An 18,752-nucleotide genomic window follows, 5' to 3' on the forward strand; every position below is an offset into this window, starting at 1 on the left:
GTTCATGGCCAGAGAGCATTGACTTGAACAAAGACCCAGGTTACATGAAGCAACCTGCTTATCTTTACATACACTATCTACAAAGACACATCTGCATGTTTTTCTCACTATCTGACATGAAATCAGAATAAACCTTTCCCGTTTTAGTTCAATTAGGAACCAAAATTATTTATATTTGCCAAAGGCCAGAATAATTAGAGAAAGGGAAAGTTTTAAGGTATTTATATGACTTTCTGTAAAGTCAAAAGTTTACATAGACTAAGAATACTATGCCTTTAAACAATATGGGACAGCCCATATGATGATGTCATGTCTTTGAAGCTTCTGATAGGTTTATTGGTGACATCTAAGTTAATTAGAGACACACCCATGGATGTATTTAATGCACAACTGAAACACACTGTTTCTTTGGGTAGCAGCATGGGAAAGTCAAAAGAAATCAGCCAAGATCTCAGGAAGGAAATTTTTTGACTTGCACAATTCTCGTTCATCCTTGGATGCAGTTTACAGATACAGTACCTGAAGGTACCTCTTTCAACTGTACAAACAATTATACGCAAGTACAAACAAGATGAGAATGTCCAGCTGTCATACCGCTCAGGAAGGAGATGTGTTCTCTATACCAGAGATAATCGTGCATTGGTTAGACATGTGCATATCAACCCAACACAAAAGCAAAAGACCTTGTACTGATGCTGGCGGAAGCTGGTAAGATTGTGTTATTATCCACAGTGAAACGAGTACTGTATCAATATGGACTGAAAGGCCACTCTGCCAGGAAGAAGCCATTACTCCAAAGGAAACATAAAAAAGCCAGATCAATGTTTGCAAATTCACACAGGAACAAAGAGCTTAATTTTTGGAGACATGTCCTGTGGTCTGTCGACACTAAAATTGAACTGTTCGGCCATAATGACCATCGTTACCTTTCTAGGAAAAAGGTAGAAGCTTTGAAGCCTAAGAACACCATCCCAACTGTGAAACACGGGGATGGCAGCAACATGTTGTGGGATTGTTTTGCTGTAGGAGGGACTGGTGCATTTCACAAAATAGATGGCATCATGAGGAAAGACGATTATGTGGCAATACGGAAGCAACATCTCAAAACAGGAAAGCTTTATTCTGAAAAACAGCATGAGATCCCCTCTATTTGTCATATCTGTAAAGCTGACACATTAGGGTTGCTGCCTATAGCTGCTTCTTTACCTTCACTGGTTATCAAAAACAAGGCGACAGCTAACATCAATTTTGTTTTTTTAGATTGGTGCACCGGCCAGTCACAGCCATGCTAATGCTTGACATGACTATGATGGGGCAGGAAGTGCTGAATAGCTGCTCTGCTACCTATCAACAAGTATTATTCAGATGACAATCCTGAACTGGAACCACACATACAGGTAAAAGTCTGTGTTCGATTCTGAGACCAGGACACCTGGTGTTCGTAACGAAGCCCAAACTTTACAGTTTGAGTTTGCTCATCCCTATAAATAGTGATAAACAAATTCTTAGGACCCAGTAAGGCTCACCTGGTGTGGTGATTTCACAAAGCTTTGGGTTAGGGTGAACAGGCGATCTCAGGATGTTGGTGCAGCAGGCTGGAAGGCACCTGGAATGGTGAAGACGTGAACACACTGGAAGCCACAGAACCAAGAGGGGAGATGAAGAGCGATATGGCATGTCTGAAGCATCAAACTGAAGAAGGAGGAGAAACCTCTAGATTTTTGTGGTGCGTACTGCAACCAATGGGTTATCTGTGAGGTAGAACATTTTTTTTATGTCCTAAGACAATGGTAAGCGCTTGACCCAGAGGACTTACTTATAATTCTGCAGCTGGTTTTTAGGCAAAAACCGCCCCAAAAACTTGCCCGGATATATTTAGTACATTAAATTAGAGATTTTTTCCATAAATGGAGAATCTGACAAACCAGCGCTGAAAAATAAGAGTAAGGACTATTTTTAAAATTTCATTGCTACCATTATTCCCTAACAATAGAAACACAATTAATTTCTGCAAGTAAAAAGAGACAAAAACAAACATGTACACATTGATGAGCACACTACGACTAGAATCGTGGGGCCCCGGCCGGTGGCAACCACGAATATTACTAAAGTTACTGATGTTAATGTTGTGATCAAAAAGAGGGTGATTTTCTCAGGAAAAAGCAGTTAAATAGTTGCAGAAAGTTTTTCCAAGGAAGTGCTACGACTGTACTAGCCCGTGTATCAGGGCAATCTTCCTGCTTACGGGTGCCTGCACCGAGGTTAAAACTTTACTGCCTGTTAGATAGTCACTGACAGCCACGCTGCACTCATTCACGGCCCCTGGTTAGGGTTGGATACACCGCGCTCCTAATGAGGAGTCTAGCGGTAAAAAAATCAGTGTACCGGGGGCCCGTTACAGGTCCCCAGTGTGTGTTACCTGACACCGATGTTACCAAGGAGAGTTCCGTGAGATGTGGTCCTTGCGTGGAGTGGTTTTTTCTCCTGTCTGGAGAGGAAAGTTGGTGCTGAATCGCAATATGCAAAATCTTCAAATCCAGAATACAGGATGCCGATTAAAGATTAATAGAGCAGGGCTGTTCTGCCCTGGGTTGTAGGCTCCTCCGTGCACCTGCTTGGGCGTTCACCTGCCAGTGAACCGACAGGTTCCGTAGTCGGTAGAGAACAGACAGACAGTTACGTCTCTTTCACAATACTATACTGAGCAAGATCCGACGCGCGTTTCGGGGGCGTTACCGGTCCCCTTCCTCAAGGATAGCTCAGTCATTCCTTTAAGACCTATTTATAGTTGAAAAATACCTGCGGTTTCCCACAGAAACAATGCAACACCTACGTACAGAAAAACACATAAATTTGCATGCAAAATTCATATATACAGCGATCATATTACATGACATATTTAATGCAGAGATTTTTCTTTTTTAGGGAGAATTCCTCCAAATAATTTTTTCAAAGATATTTAAGTAAAAAAAAAAGACTCTAAATTTAACTACTCCCACCAATAATTCATAAAAGATTTTTAATAAGGTATATATAACAACACATAGATACTAGGAAGGATTCAAAAATATATATATATCCAGATATCTTATATAGAAAAATATAAAAAATGACTTTAAAAGACTAAAAAGTTCCCTATATTAATGAAAAAGATTTTTTTAGGTAATATTTTTATTTTTTTTGCTTTTTTATATATAGTTGTTTTACAATTACTTATTTTTTAGATAAAAATTCCTTTAAAAACATATTTGTATAAAACCTTAAAAAACCTTTTCGGAATTTATTACTCTTTATTCTTATTTCTGTTTTTATTTTTTTATTTTTTATTTTTGTTTATTTTTAATTTTTGTGTTTTTTTTCTTCCATTATTTATGCTACTTTTCCATCTGTTTATAAAAACTACTTTAGTTTATAAAAACTATAAACAATGAATAATAAATAATAAATATATATATATAGGGGAAAAAACCCCAATAGGCTAAAACCCATAAGCATATACACATACACATAAACACACACATAAAATTGCATACGTGCATGAATACATCCACATAGTTCAAGAAGAATGCATAAGAATAAAGATATATATATATGTGGGTTACTCAGTCAAAGGCAAAGAGCTCAATGTCATTGTTGAGTCCATTCGGTCTCAAAGTGTTCAACTCAAAAATCCACTGGCTCTCAGCCCTTGACATTTTTCTGATAAAATCACCTCCCCTCCAATCTTTCATTACCCTTTGTATGCCCCAAACTTGAGAACCTCTAAATGAACCCCCATGCTTCAACAAATAATGTTTAGACAACGGGTGTTTAGTACATTTATTCTTTATATTTCTGATATGCTCACCCACTCTTCTGCATAGGGGTCTAATTGTTCTACCCACATATCTCTTTTGACAAGGGCATTGAATACAATAAATAACACCTTTGGTATGACAGGTGATCAAATCATTAATAGGAATCTCCTCCTGTCCTTTCAAAAAGTTTTTCCGTGTAGTATTTTTTGTATTCCTACACACAATGCATTTTTTACATGGGAAGTAACCTTTCAAATTACATATACCTCCAAGACCAAAGGATTTTTTCTTTCCCTTTTGTATGGTTGGTGCCACCAAGTTACCCAAATTGTTGGCCTTTCTAAAAACAAACTTTGGGAAGGGGGGCAACAAGTCACCAATTATTTTGTCCTCCTTAAGGAGATTCCAATATTTGGACGATGACAACGACATCGCTGCTAAGTCGCCATTTTCTGTGACGTAGCAACGACCTCAACAGCGACGTCGCTGTGTGTGACACATAACAACGATCAGACCCCTGCTGCGAAATCACTGCTCGCTCCTGAATGTTCCAGGTCATTTTTTGATTGCTGCTATCCCGCTGCGCCATGATGATAAGCTCAGCATCCTCGTGTTTGACACCGCAGCAGCGACAGTCGCGACGACACTGAAGGCAGTGACGTAGGACTGAAGGCAGGACAAGGGCGTGTTTTTGCGGTGTATTTTTAAACTCCCCTACGACTCCAATTGGTGGTTACAACAGCGTTCCGATTGGGTACCTTGCCGAAGGCGTTACAGTGATTTCATTCTTTAAGTTCCATGCTTTGCTCCACGTAGTAGATTCTCTGTCTGGTGTCGCTAGTGTGTCGTTCTTTGTAGATCTGAATGAAATGAAATAGAATGAATGAAAGCACTACTGCGTCTTCCTTTGTTTGGCACGGTCACCCAATCAGGCGCCGCTGTAGTGATCACCAATCAAAATAGAGGGGCGTGAAAAAAGGCAACACAAAGGCGCTGTAGCGATCACCAATCGGAACAGAGGGGCAAGAAAAGAGGCAACGCAAAACATGTCTAGGGGTAAACACCACGCCTCTATCAAGGTCTGAGTCGTCACTCAGCGGCGCTTGTGACACCGCACAACGACCGTCGAGTCGCTATGATCGCTGCTCCGTCGCTGCTTAAAATTATATGTTTGACAGCTTACTAGCGATCATCTAAGGTCGCTGTTACGTCACAGGAAATGGTAACCCAGCTTAAGGATATGCAAGAATCAAAAGTGTTTTGCAGAGATTAATACACAATAGGAAATGATAGTGGATTACTTCAAACAGAAACTGAACACAAACGTCTTAATACCAAGACACAGGTGTGTATCTAATTGAGCCTTAAGAGGCTAAAGTGAAATGTAGAACCTAATGTGGAGCACATGGTGACCATGGGGGAAGGGAGGGGAGCCCAGCCGGGACAGGTGCATACTGGTCTTGAATTTCTCATTATCTTTTCCTTCATTTTTGTCGTAAAAATAATTTTAATTGTGTATTCTATGTTTGCGCCTTATTCATTTTTCATTTGTGTCTTTTAAAAATGAACTTTACTTGTTTTTTTTTTCTGACAATGTGGGCCTGGTTTTCCTTATCTGGATTTTTTTAACCTAATACATCATACATTATAGTTTACCCCAATGGAGTGTTGAGCACAAAATCTCTCTAATTTTAGTTTTGCTCAGGTGAAGACTATCGTGTCATTTTACGAATTGTGAGGACAAGAGATTAGAGCATATATGGTTTTGTGTAAAATTCGTTAACCTGTATTCCTGGAAATGGTGAGTTGTGGAAAAGCGGATATGCTGCTGGCGTCTTAATGAATTGAAATAGGTGGGTAAATAATGTGGTTTAACTTCTCAACACGTTTAAGGGTGCTTTCACATCAGCGGTATTTCGCCGCTCTGCAGGATCCGTCACAACTCCAGTATAGTGCAATACAGTTCAATGGCATCACGGCAAGCTCCGGTCACATGCTCCGGTCACATGACAGCATGTGACCGGAGCTTGTCGCGATGCCATTGAACTGTATTGCACTGTACTGGAGTTTTGACTGATCCTGCAGAGCGGCGAAATACCGCTGATGTGAAAGCACCTAAGTGTTATCCTATCAACCAGTGACTTGGTCACATGGCTCAATAGGTGAAGCTATTTCCAGTCTCTGTCTGGCTAGACAATGCTGGAATTTTTCAGTTCTGGCTAAGACTCCTCTGAGAGCAGACATCATGTAGAGAGTCTCTTCACCACAAGATCCCCTGCCAGGCCTAAGGCCTAGAATTTCATGATTTCCTGACTTTCACAGCCAATATACAGAAGGCCTGATATCCTGAATCCTTGGTATCCGGATATACACTGTGCATCTACAGACAGTAAGGCATACTGAGTATATATAAGAACCTACTGCACGTAGGTTAGGAAAATTTGAGGGTCTCCCGTCCCACTGCAATATTAGTGGCTTGCATGCCATTGTCCACACAACAGCCGTCCGGTCTTCGTAATGCGCTGGGCATCTCTCTACATTTTCTTACAAGTACTTCTGCACATGCCTTGAATAGCAGTGATATTAACCCCCGTATTTCAGGTCTGTACAATCTCTTTATTCTATCTACCCTCTTACTCTAAGCTATAAGAGACTCTGAACCTGCTTCTGTTCCTAAAGCTCCAGAACCCTAATTGCACTTCAGTATTCAACTTCAAGTTGTATTTGCTATGGCCTGCCCATGAGAGACTGTGAAACATATATTCCATGTTGAATTTCTTTGTTCCTGCTGTATTAAAAAGCAACTGTTTTCCTCGAAACCTGTATCTTTGATCAGTCCATTGGCTGTGGATACTGTGTAGGGATGGATAGCAGGGAACATCAGAGCCTTGTAGACTACCCAGGGAACACTGCCCCTGCACCCTTGTGCCAGAACAGCAACTGTGACATATCAAACATTTGCGGTCCCCTGTCCCTGGGCCCCTACATGGATAACACTCTACTTTGCACTTCTTTGTCCCTCCAGTTTTTATTCATAATTCTGCATTAGTCATGTTGAAGAATTTGGCCTAAAAACTAGCCACAAATACTACACAACTAAGGCCTAAGCCACACGACATGAAAATCGGTGCAAGTGGAGTGCGATAAAACATCAGCCTGTGTGTCAGCGCACATGAGCGATTATTTTCTCAGCCCTAATCGGACCGAGAAAACAATCGCAGCATGCTGCGACTGTAATGCAAGACTCTTTCTCTCACACCCATTCAAGTGTATGGGGCGAGAGAAAAATCGCACTGCACTCGTGGTACACCGGTGTACCACGAGTGCAGTATGAGAATGGCAATAGCCGGCAACGGAGGAGAGAGGGACATAAATCTTTCCCTCCCCTCCTCAGAGCCGGCCCGCCCCCCACAGCTGAGGTCTGCTCGCACTGTCGGATCTAAGTCGCAGGGACACTCGCAAGACACTCGGCTCTGCTGTACTACCAGCGTTAAGATGGTGTCACACATAGCGATGCAGCAGCGATCACGACCAGCGATCTGACCTTATCAGGATCGCTACTGCGTCGTTACATGGTCGCTGGTGAGCTGTTAAACAGGCAGATCTCACCAGCGACCAGTGACCAGCCCCCAGCCAGAAGCGACGCGTGGAAGTTTAACTAAGGTAAATATCGGGTAACCAAGGAAAGCACTTCTCTTGGTTACCCGATATTTACCTTAGTTACTAGCGTCCGCTGCTATCACGCTGCCAGTGCCTGCTCCCTGTTCCCTGCACTCCTAGCCAGAGTACACATCGGGTTAATTACCCGATGTGTACTCCAGCTACGTGTGCAGGGAGCAGGGAGCTGGCACTGGCAGCGTGAGAGCGGCGGACGCTAGTAACTAATATAAATATCGGGTAACCAAGGAAAGGGCTTCTTGGTTACCAGATGTTTACCGTGGTTACAGCTTACCGCAGGCTGCCAGACGCCGGCTCCCTGCTCGCTTCAGTTCATCGCTCTCTCGCTGTCATACACAGAGATGTGTGCTTCACAGCGGGAGAGTGACGAGCAAAAAATGAAGCAGGACATTCAGCAACGACCGGCGACCTCACAGCAGGGGCCAGGTCATTGCTGGATGTCACACACAGCGACAGCGATGGGACGTCGCTGATACGTCACAGAAAATGGTGACTTAGCAGTGATGTCGTTATGTGTGACACCACCTTTAGCCGAGTGTCATGCGAGGGGTTCGCAGTAATCCCCGTGTGGCCCCCAGCCTAAAAAGAAGTCTCATCAAAAGTGGGATTCCTTTCCAACCTTTTTATCAAAATCTAGCAAATGTTTGTATTGTGGTGTATTTGGCTAAGATTAGGAACTTTCTTTTTGTGTTTACCCAACACTTAAACTCTTACTTATTTGGGTATGCAGAGATCAGCTGTGTTTGCTTGCTTTATGAGATTGCCACTGCTACTTTTTACACTATCTACATATAGGGTGATATTCTCTTGTTCTTGCATTTTATAATGGGCCCCAGGTGGATGTACCTTTTATATATTGACGATTGAGGTGTCACCAGATAATCTAGGTTAAGCAGAGATCAGTTAACTTCCCCTTTTAGGGGTGCTTCACACACAGCGAGCTCGCTGCCGAGATCGCTGCTGAGTCACGCTTTTTGTGACGCAGCAGTGACCTCATTAGCGATCTCGCTGTGTGTGACACTGAGCAGCGATTTGGCCCCTGCTGCGAGATCGCTGCTCGTTACACACAGCCCTGGTTCGTTTTCTTCAAAGCCGCTCTCCCGCTGTGACACACAGATAGCTGTGTGTGACAGCGAGAGAGCGACAAATGAAGCGAGCAGGGAGCAGGAGCCGGCGTCTGACAGCTGAGGTAAGCTTGTAACCAAGATAAACATCGGGTAACCAAGGTGGTTACCCGATATTTACCTTAGTTACCAGCCTCCGCAGCTCTCACGCTGCCTGTGCTGCCGGCTCCGGCTCTCTGCACATGTAGCTGCTGTACACATCGGGTTAATTAACCCGATGTGTACAGCAGCTAGGAGAGCAAGGAGCCAGCGCTAAGCAGTGTGCGCGGCTCCTTGCTCTCTGCACATGTAGCTACATTACACATCGGGTTAATTAACCCGATGTGTACAGCAGCTAGGAGAGCAAGGAGCCAGCGCTCAGTGTGCGCGGCTCCCTGCTCTCTGCACACACAGCTAAGCGGTGTGCGCTGGTAACTAATGTAAACATCGGGTAACCATACCCGATGTTTACCTTAGTTACCAGTCTCCGCAGCTTCCAGACGGCGGCTCCGTGCAAGCGCAGCGTCGCTTGCACGTCGCTGCTGGCTGGGGGCTGTTCACTGGTCGCTGGTGAGATCTGCCTGTTTGACAGCTCACCAGCGACCATGTAGCGATGCAGCAGCGATCCTGACCAGGTCAGATCGCTGGTCGGATCGCTGCTGCATCGCTAAGTGAGAAGGTACCCTTAAGCAATATATTAACTTTGCATAGAAAATCCTCTTCCCTGGAAATAGAAGTGTCTTCACCAGGGGTTTTTAAGATAAAGGGAATGTGGGAAGAAAGTAGAAATATTGCAATGGTCACCTGAATTAAAGGTAGTGAGATGATTACTTCTAAAACTTCTAAATAATGACAAAAACTACTGCTCATACTAATAGATACTAATACCAACCAGAGTGCTCAGAAAAACAATTCTGATTATTTTGGACTCTTTTCGGTGCCATTTGTTTTCCATTAATACACATTGGTATTCGCGAAGTGATGTGACAGTACTTGGATATTAATGTACACAATATACTATTTACATTTTTGCACTAGGTCCCTTTTATCTGTATTAGGTGATGAGAATCCTTCTGGACACCTCTCAGGTCATTATTCAGGTCATTACTGCTTATCCCTCACCTCCAGCCATTGTCTGCACTTCTTGGATTAGATAGGCGGACGCAATTACTTAAGCTTGTCTGTTCTCTTTCTACAGTCTGGTGACTCAGGTCCATCGAACGAGTAGAATGTCAATGCGAGGAAATCCGGTTACACAAATCTATTCAGTCATTGTGGTAACACAGTAACACATCTTCTGCTCCAAATAAGAAGAATCCAGATTCTATTAATTATAGGTTTTTATATTCGGTTCTATTTTGTATCTGTTGCTGAGGATTTCTTTCCACAGTTAATTTTACAGTTTAAGAATATCATATACAGTATATGAGCTTCTTTTGGGATTTTTGTAGCCCAGATATATAAATTATCCTCATTATCCCGATTGTCCTATGAATCCCTTGAGAATGCCAGTACCTGGCGAAACATATTGCTGGGTGTGTGTTCTTTATTGTTTTAATGGCAAATGTTTTTTTGGAATATGTAGTAGCCCTGTGAACTGCAGCTAACATTCATATAAGATGTTCTGCATCTATTCAGGAATAATAAGAATTGTGCTCATCAATTGCAATATTAATTGTATAGAGTGTAGGAAGTTTCAAATAGAGGAACCCTGTTTTTAATTATATTTGTGTGGTCTGTCTCATAGTTAATTAATAACATAATTAATTAATACATGTTTAATGTATGTAATGCGAACTCTGTAGTTTATTAGTGTTGACCAAGTGGAAATTGACATGAAAAGCACATATAATATATACCTTTTCTCAAAAATGGATTATTTATCAGATATTTAACCTTTCATTTGACTTTTTTGGTGGCCCAATTGGTGACATTAATTTCAGCATTACAGAGGTTCTACTTGAAAGGTGCCCACCCACATTAAAGCACATGTGCTAGCTTTTGGTGACATCTGACCGGGACCATAGACTACTGCAGGCTTCCCACGGTATGATCGTACCCACCCTCGTCGTTTGTGCGTCACGGGCAAATTGCTGCCCATGTCGCACAAAGTCGTTTAACCACCGTCACACGTACTTAGGTGCTGAGCGACGTCACTGTGGGCGGCAAACATCCACTTCCTGAAGGGGGTGGGACGTTCGGCGTCACAGCGACATCACACAGCGGCCGGCCAATAGAAGCGGAGGGCCGGAGATGAGTGGGACGTAAACATCCTGCCCACCTCCTTCCTACCGCATAGCTGGCGGGTGCCGCGGGACACAGGTAAGCTGTGTTCATCGTTCCCGGGGCGTCACACAGTGCGATGTGTGCTACCCCGGGTACGATGAACAACCTGCGCAAAGTAAAATAAACGATTTTTAAAAAATAAACAAGGATTACACGATACCCAATTTCTCACCAATTTGCGATCGCTCGTAGGTGTCACACGGGACGACGTCGCCAACGAAGCAGGATGTGCGTCACAAAAACCGTGACCCCGACGATCTATCGCACGATAGATCGCCTCGTGTGACGCCCGTATAAGGATGGCTGTCACAGAAAACTAGATGCTAACCATCCACTCAACAGGATTTCGAAGACCCTATAACTCTTTAATCCCTGTACAGGGATCTGGAATTACTACAGGGTCCAGGAGCTCGCTATTTATGGAAGGCTGCAATCCAGAGAAAAGTAGTCGCCAGAACAAGCAGTGGTTAAAACACAGGGATCAATAGTACAGCGCAGGGTGTGAACCAGAGGCACAACAGTAATACCAAGACTATATCTGGTAGTGACCAGCAGACAGGAGGAGGAATAAGAAGGGCATGGTGCCTTCCCATTGGCTGTAGCTGAACAATGGTAAATTAAGCTGGAAGACACACGCCACCACAGTCAGTGGTACTGCAGGTCCCAGGGAAACCCAGCTTAGTGGATGGGTGGCGCCTGCACCCACCAGAGCCACAGGCACTGACTTCTCCCCTATCACCTGCATTGCCCAAGGCGGGAATACAGCGGCATCTGGTGATCGAAGCAGAAGTCGCAGGAGCGGACTCTGGTGGAGACGTGATAGGTATCCAAATCCAGGCTTGCCCTGGCCTGAATATTATAATCCTGGATGGGGACTCGGAACATTAATACATCTACCTCCAAATATAGATGTGCTATATACACAGATATGAAAAATTCACAAAAACTCATTTGAATGATATTTCTGAGGACTATAAAAGATATGATTCTCATTAAAGTCATTTGGAGAGCTCTGAAAATCACATGCCTGTGTATTTCTTTCCTTCTCAGCAGCGCCATAGAATGAATCCCAGACACTATTAATAGGAGTAAGAATTACTTCAACAGGAATACCTGCAAATATCAATTCACAGAAAAGGGCATAACTTCAAAAACAAGTAATAAAAACTTACCAAAATTAGCCATTAACCAACAATGGTCAAAGAGCAAATGCACTAGCAGGATGCAGCAGGCACTATCAACCAGATTCCAGCTCTTGTTTCTGAAAGTCCTATTGAATATAAGGTATGTGATTGGCTGCTATGTATAACATATGTGGCGCCCCTGACCTGGTCAGGCACCACTGAGTACTGCACCCATGCTGGGGACAGTACAATACAGGTAATCCAGAAGGCTGACAGGGGTGTGGAACACAGGCGCATAGTGATCAGGTCTCACACATGTACCCATGAGAGGACCCCTGGGGATCCCAGGAGGGGGAAAAGCCTTCACCTTCACTGGAATAGTGGAGGGGGCCAAAAGCCTCCATCTCCTCTCAAGGGGTGTGGTAAGAGAATCTGGTTGCTAGGTGGCGTAGGCAGGCACAAAAGGGAAAGGAGGAGGAGTAAACAGTCTAGAGTCTGCAGCAGAGTGTGGAGGAGTGAGGAGCAGGAAAGTGAGGCTCTGACAGGAGCAGCAGTGAAGGTCCCAGATGTGAGCCGGTTCAGAGCAGAGTCCAGGGAGCTCCGAGGAGAGCTGACCCCTTCCCCTGGGCTGCTGTAGTCTGACAGCGTCCGCGCAGTGGCTACCGACGGGGGAGAACGGTCACCTAGGAGTGCTACCCGAAACCCATCTCCAGCTAAAGAGAGAGCACAGAGTGGGAAGTAAGGAGACTGCTAGGGAGAACCAGGCCCAAACGGGCGGCAGATCCCGAAGCGGAGATAGATCCAGCTTTCTTTTGCTAAACCTGCCGGTGTGGGGCCCTCAAAGCCCACACCACAACACCTAAAAGCCGCAGCCACGTAGCCACAGATAGGGCCCACAGTTCACAGGAGGCAAGAAGCTGGAGTGATCTGGCCCAGGCAACAAGCACACGGCAAACGAAGGGGAGAGAGGCTTCAGCATCTTCCCTGGGTGACCCCCATAGGGACTCAAAGTCGGGGTCACCCCAAACCACCAAGGGCTAAGGAAGGCGAGTTGGTAGTCACCCTCACAAGTCAGCCTGAAGGACACCTGGTTCCCACTTGGTTCATCCCAGCTACGCCCGGGTTACTCACCCTGCCACCTGAAGTGAGTAAAAACCCTGAAAGACATTCTGCCTGTGTGGAGTCATTCTGCGCCTTGTGGTACTACGCACCTACACAGGGCCCTGGGGCTTGCCTCACTCTCAGGAGGCTATTCCAACTAACTGCACTCACCATCAGCCCCAGGCGTCCCTCAACCTGCAGTGGCGGTCCCCACTGACCGCAATACTGAGAGTGGCGTCACGACAATAGAAGATTTCCTAACCGTGACAGGATCCAGCAGAGTGGAGTCCCTGAAGGTAATGCACCGACACAGCGTTCTCGGGGCTTCACATCTGGCGTCACGAACAGGATAAGGACTAGACCTGTTGAGACAGGTGACCATGTGCCTGGGCGGTCCGCTTGAAAAATTGGAAGCGCCGCCATATTGCCACCATGAAAAGCGCGCTGAAAAACAACAGCAGCCCGCGCTGGAAGAAGTTACCGCCCACGAAGAGGTGTGGCTACCCAGAGATCCCCTGCAGAGTTCGGACCTCGCTTGTGAAGAGAGCGGAGGCGTCCAGAGACGTCGGGACAGAAAGGAAGCCACAAGCCTGCTGCTGGGAGAGGAGCTGCTGAAAGAGGCAGAGCAGAAACTGAACAGCTTGCTATCAGAGGCAACGGCGAGTCCACAGCTGGAGAGTCGTGCAGAAGAGGGCGCAGAAGAAATGGCGTCTGACCGCAGAAATCCAGAACCGGGCTCCGCTGCCTGGTGGTATCGGGAGCTGGCCCAGTTCTGCGACCGACTGGAGACCCGGGTCGTGGAACAGATCCGGGAAGAACGAATGGAAATGCTGGAGATGACCGCGGCGGTTCGGGCCTATGAAAGGAGAGCCGCGCGCCGAGTGCCAGACAGGACGGCGATGACGCAGACCCCGATGCTGCCACCGGTGGGTGAGTCGAGTGATGCCCCGGCCAGCGTAAGTGCCCCGACCCCTGCTGCCACGCCCGCGGTCCCCGAAGAGGCGTCCGGTGCGGCGACGCTGAAGCAGGCCGCAGCCACGCCAGGTGCGGCCTTCCAAGCCCCAGCGGCCGCAGCGATGCCCTGCTCGGCCCACCAAGACCCGGTCCCTGCAGCAACGCCCAGTCCGGCCCGCAAAGAACCGGCTGCCACCGCGACCCTCATCCGCGCCGCAGGCGTAACGCTGACCCAGGCCGCCGCCCTGCTAGGCCCAGCCCGCCGAGACCCCACCGCCGCAGCAACGCTCGTCCGCGCCGCAAGTGAGGTGCTGAACCAGGCCGCAGCCACGCCAGGCGCGGCCCGCCAAGCCCCGGCCGCCGCAGCGATGCCCTGCTCGGCCCACCAAGACCCGGTCCCTGCAGCGACGCCCAGCCCAGCCTGCACAGATCCCATCGCAGCTGCGACGCCGATCCAGGCCGCCGCCATACAGGGCGCGGCCCGCCAAGACCAGGCCGCCGCCATGCCGGGCGCGGCCCGCCAAGACCAGGCCGCCGCCATGCCGGGCGCGGCCCGCCAAGACCAGGCCGCCGCCATGCCGGGCGCGGCCCGCCAAGACCAGGCCGCCGCCATGCCGGGCGCGGCCCGCCAAGACCAGGCCGCCGCCATACAGGGCGCGGCCCGCCAAGACCAGGCCGCCGCCATGCCGGGCGCGGCCCGCCAAGACCAGGCCGCCGCCATGCCGGGCGCGGCCCGCCAAGACCAGGCCGCCGCCATACAGGGCGCGGCCCGCAAAGAGATTGCATCACCATTTACCCCGGCCTGCAAGGCCAGAGCAGACACCGCTCCCCAGTCCAAAGAGGTCCCTGCTAGGAAGTCCCTGATAGGAGAGGACCCCGAATACTGGAAGCTGAAGGCTGACCTAGAGGCCCAGTTCCCACAAGAGATGGTGGATCGGTATCTGCTCCCTCCGCACACCCCCAAGAGGGTTCCGGCAACCCCTGCAGCAACCACGCCAAAGAGTCCCCTGCCTGAGCCTGCCGAAGAAAGCCCATCCCCAGCACTGCCACCAAAGGAGTGCCAAGAAGAACTAAGGGGGAGAGGAGGCCAGGAAGCTGAGGAGCTGACTCTGGAGCCACCAGCAGTGGATCTATACTCAGAGCCGGAGATGTCACCCTATTCCCGTTGGGATGAGGAGGACTTGACACCGTCTGCTGACGAAGATCAGCCCAGAAACCTCACCTGGGGCCCTGCAGGCATTGAGGTAACAGCCCAGCAGAACCCAGCCCGCAAGACCAGGCGTCGCAACAGAACAACGCTGTCCCCTGCACCACAGTCTCCAGAGCAGAGAGAAGTCACAGCCAGAGACCTACAGGAGAAAAGGTTCCTGAGAAGAGCCAAAGCCCAGGTCAGAGGACCCCTTTGCAGAGGAGTAGTGGAGGATTTCAATTTGAAAAGTGGATATGGATTCATTGTAGCCCCTGGTATCAAAGAAGGGATATTTGTCAACAGAAGAGATGTGAACGCTCATCTGCCTAGAGGACACCCTGGCAGAAACTTAAAGATGGGAAATACAGTACAATTCACTATGCATGAAGGCGAAAGAGGATTGTATGCGCTTGATGTAGCACCATGTCCCAAAGAAGAAAGAAAAGACAAAGAACCCACTGATGAGACTACCACAGATGAAGAAAGAGGTCAAGGAAGCAACAGGTGCCGCAGCCCTACAGGCCCAAGCCCTGGTGAAGAAGAAGAGGAGTCTGCATAAGTTCAAGTAAAGTAAAGCAAGTTACCAGTTTGAAAAGTTTGTTTTGCAACGTTTTAAAGTTTAAGAAATGTGCCCACATAAACTGATGTGAGAAATGAACCTTAAGGCTATGAACTGGCTATAGCCACAAACTCTCGCAGTGTAAATAGTTACACCAGAGGGCACCACCACCACCAGAGTCAGCCTGTTTAGGGGCTTGGCTCGTCTGCAACCAGGAGGAGCCCGTCCGTATATAGGGCCTTGGCTTACCTGCAACCAGAGAGCATGCCTGTTTATGGGGCCTGGCTCTCCACCACAAAGAGGGTACCTGGTCAGCACCAACTGTGGAGGCCGCCTCTGCATCCTGCCAGAAGAGGCTGAAGGCGCGGATCCACCAAGCCAGGTATACCCTGAAACCACCAGCCCATGAAAGCCGCCTCTACATCCTGCCAGAAGTGGCTGAAACCGCGGCCAACGTGAAAGGGTTTTGGGTGGGTTAACGGACTTGTGGGTGGAGGGTGGTGATGTATGGTACCTGGTGCTTTTAAAAATGTTTTACCATGTTTTAATGTTTTATGCATTTTAAAATGTTGTCTTGCAGCCCGAGGACGTGCTGGTGATAACTAAGGGGGAATGTGGCGCCCCTGACCTGGTCAGGCACCACTGAGTACTGCACCCATGCTGGGGACAGTACAATACAGGTAATCCAGAAGGCTGACAGGGGTGTGGAACACAGGCGCATAGTGATCAGGTCTCACACATGTACCCATGAGAGGACCCCTGGGGATCCCAGGAGGGGGAAAAGCCTTCACCTTCACTGGAATAGTGGAGGGGGCCAAAAGCCTCCATCTCCTCTCAAGGGGTGTGGTAAGAGAATCTGGTTGCTAGGTGGCGTAGGCAGGCACAAAAGGGAAAGGAGGAGGAGTAAACAGTCTAGAGTCTGCAGCAGAGTGTGGAGGAGTGAGGAGCAGGAAAGTGAGGCTCTGACAGGAGCAGCAGTGAAGGTCCCAGATGTGAGCCGGTTCAGAGCAGAGTCCAGGGAGCTCCGAGGAGAGCTGACCCCTTCCCCTGGGCTGCTGTAGTCTGACAGCGTCCGCGCAGTGGCTACCGACGGGGGAGAACGGTCACCTAGGAGTGCTACCCGAAACCCATCTCCAGCTAAAGAGAGAGCACAGAGTGGGAAGTAAGGAGACTGCTAGGGAGAACCAGGCCCAAACGGGCGGCAGATCCCGAAGCGGAGATAGATCCAGCTTTCTTTTGCTAAACCTGCCGGTGTGGGGCCCTCAAAGCCCACACCACAACACCTAAAAGCCGCAGCCACGTAGCCACAGATAGGGCCCACAGTTCACAGGAGGCAAGAAGCTGGAGTGATCTGGCCCAGGCAACAAGCACACGGCAAACGAAGGGGAGAGAGGCTTCAGCATCTTCCCTGGGTGACCCCCATAGGGACTCAAAGTCGGGGTCACCCCAAACCACCAAGGGCTAAGGAAGGCGAGTTGGTAGTCACCCTCACAAGTCAGCCTGAAGGACACCTGGTTCCCACTTGGTTCATCCCAGCTACGCCCGGGTTACTCACCCTGCCACCTGAAGTGAGTAAAAACCCTGAAAGACATTCTGCCTGTGTGGAGTCATTCTGCGCCTTGTGGTACTACGCACCTACACAGGGCCCTGGGGCTTGCCTCACTCTCAGGAGGCTATTCCAACTAACTGCACTCACCATCAGCCCCAGGCGTCCCTCAACCTGCAGTGGCGGTCCCCACTGACCGCAATACTGAGAGTGGCGTCACGACAATAGAAGATTTCCTAACCGTGACAGGATCCAGCAGAGTGGAGTCCCTGAAGGTAATGCACCGACACAGCGTTCTCGGGGCTTCACACATACTTTGTACCAGTTTTGATAAATTGTTTCAGTAAATTGGAAGTACAGGGCCTAACTGATTATATATTCTTAGAGTGCATACAGTGTATACAAATTGTCTCTCCAGTAAAGGAGACAAACTCTAGCACAGCGCCACCTATTGGAAGTAGCGATCCTAAAAGTCACAAGTGGATTTTCAACAATCCTTTGCAATATGACTCAGGATATATAAGTGTATACATGACTCTGTGCTGCATGCCTGTGCCTAATATTCCGCATCTATAGAGGAAGCGCATTTATCTCTAGTATTTATTGTCATTCTTTGAGCATGACTGCATACACGTTATGGACGTAGACACAACACAAGTTTATTTTTGCACCAAGGATATAATATATTTTGAGCCGAATGCTCAGTGGTTCAACTTTGGAAACCTTTCATTCTGCAGAGTTTGCTCCTAGGTGGCCGCGGAATGACATGCTAACATTAAAGGGCTCTCTCATCAAAAACACATTCACCTCCATTTCACTAAATATAAGTGGGAAATGTTAAAAATGTACGTTTTTCATCACTATTTGTGGACTCCATACTTCTTCCTAAGCAAAATATAGTTATTACCCTCCTGGGCTGCAGCTGCAAACAAGTTTATATCCTGTGCTTAAAAGTGGAGTCCACCTTCATGTTTTCCATCCGAAGAGAAGTCAGCCTCTGTCAGTGAGTATATACAGGAGCAGCAGAGAGGAAATTGTTAGAAGGGCTGAGTTTGTAATGCACTAGTTGAAGTGCTTGTCCCATAAAAGACAATTATCAGCAATCCACATGATAGGAGATGATAGGCTAGGGCTCGCCTATGGGACCAGCATCGATCATTGCCGAACACCAGTAAGGTATAACAGGAGCTGTGCTCACACTCACACATGCACCTACAGCTCCATTTAATGTGGATGGGGGTAACAAAGAGCTGAGCACTGTGCATGGCCATTTCTACTATCTCCATAAACAGTAAAGGGAGATGCAGATCACTGCTCCATCTCATCATCATCATTACATCCTATTATTGCAGATCTACCTACTGTATCCTCCTCCATCCCTTTATAGACTGTGAGCCCTCGCGGGCAGTGACCTC

The sequence above is a fragment of the Anomaloglossus baeobatrachus genome, chromosome 5 (genome assembly GCF_048569485.1).
Source record: "Anomaloglossus baeobatrachus isolate aAnoBae1 chromosome 5, aAnoBae1.hap1, whole genome shotgun sequence".
Taxonomy (NCBI): domain Eukaryota; kingdom Metazoa; phylum Chordata; class Amphibia; order Anura; family Aromobatidae; genus Anomaloglossus; species Anomaloglossus baeobatrachus.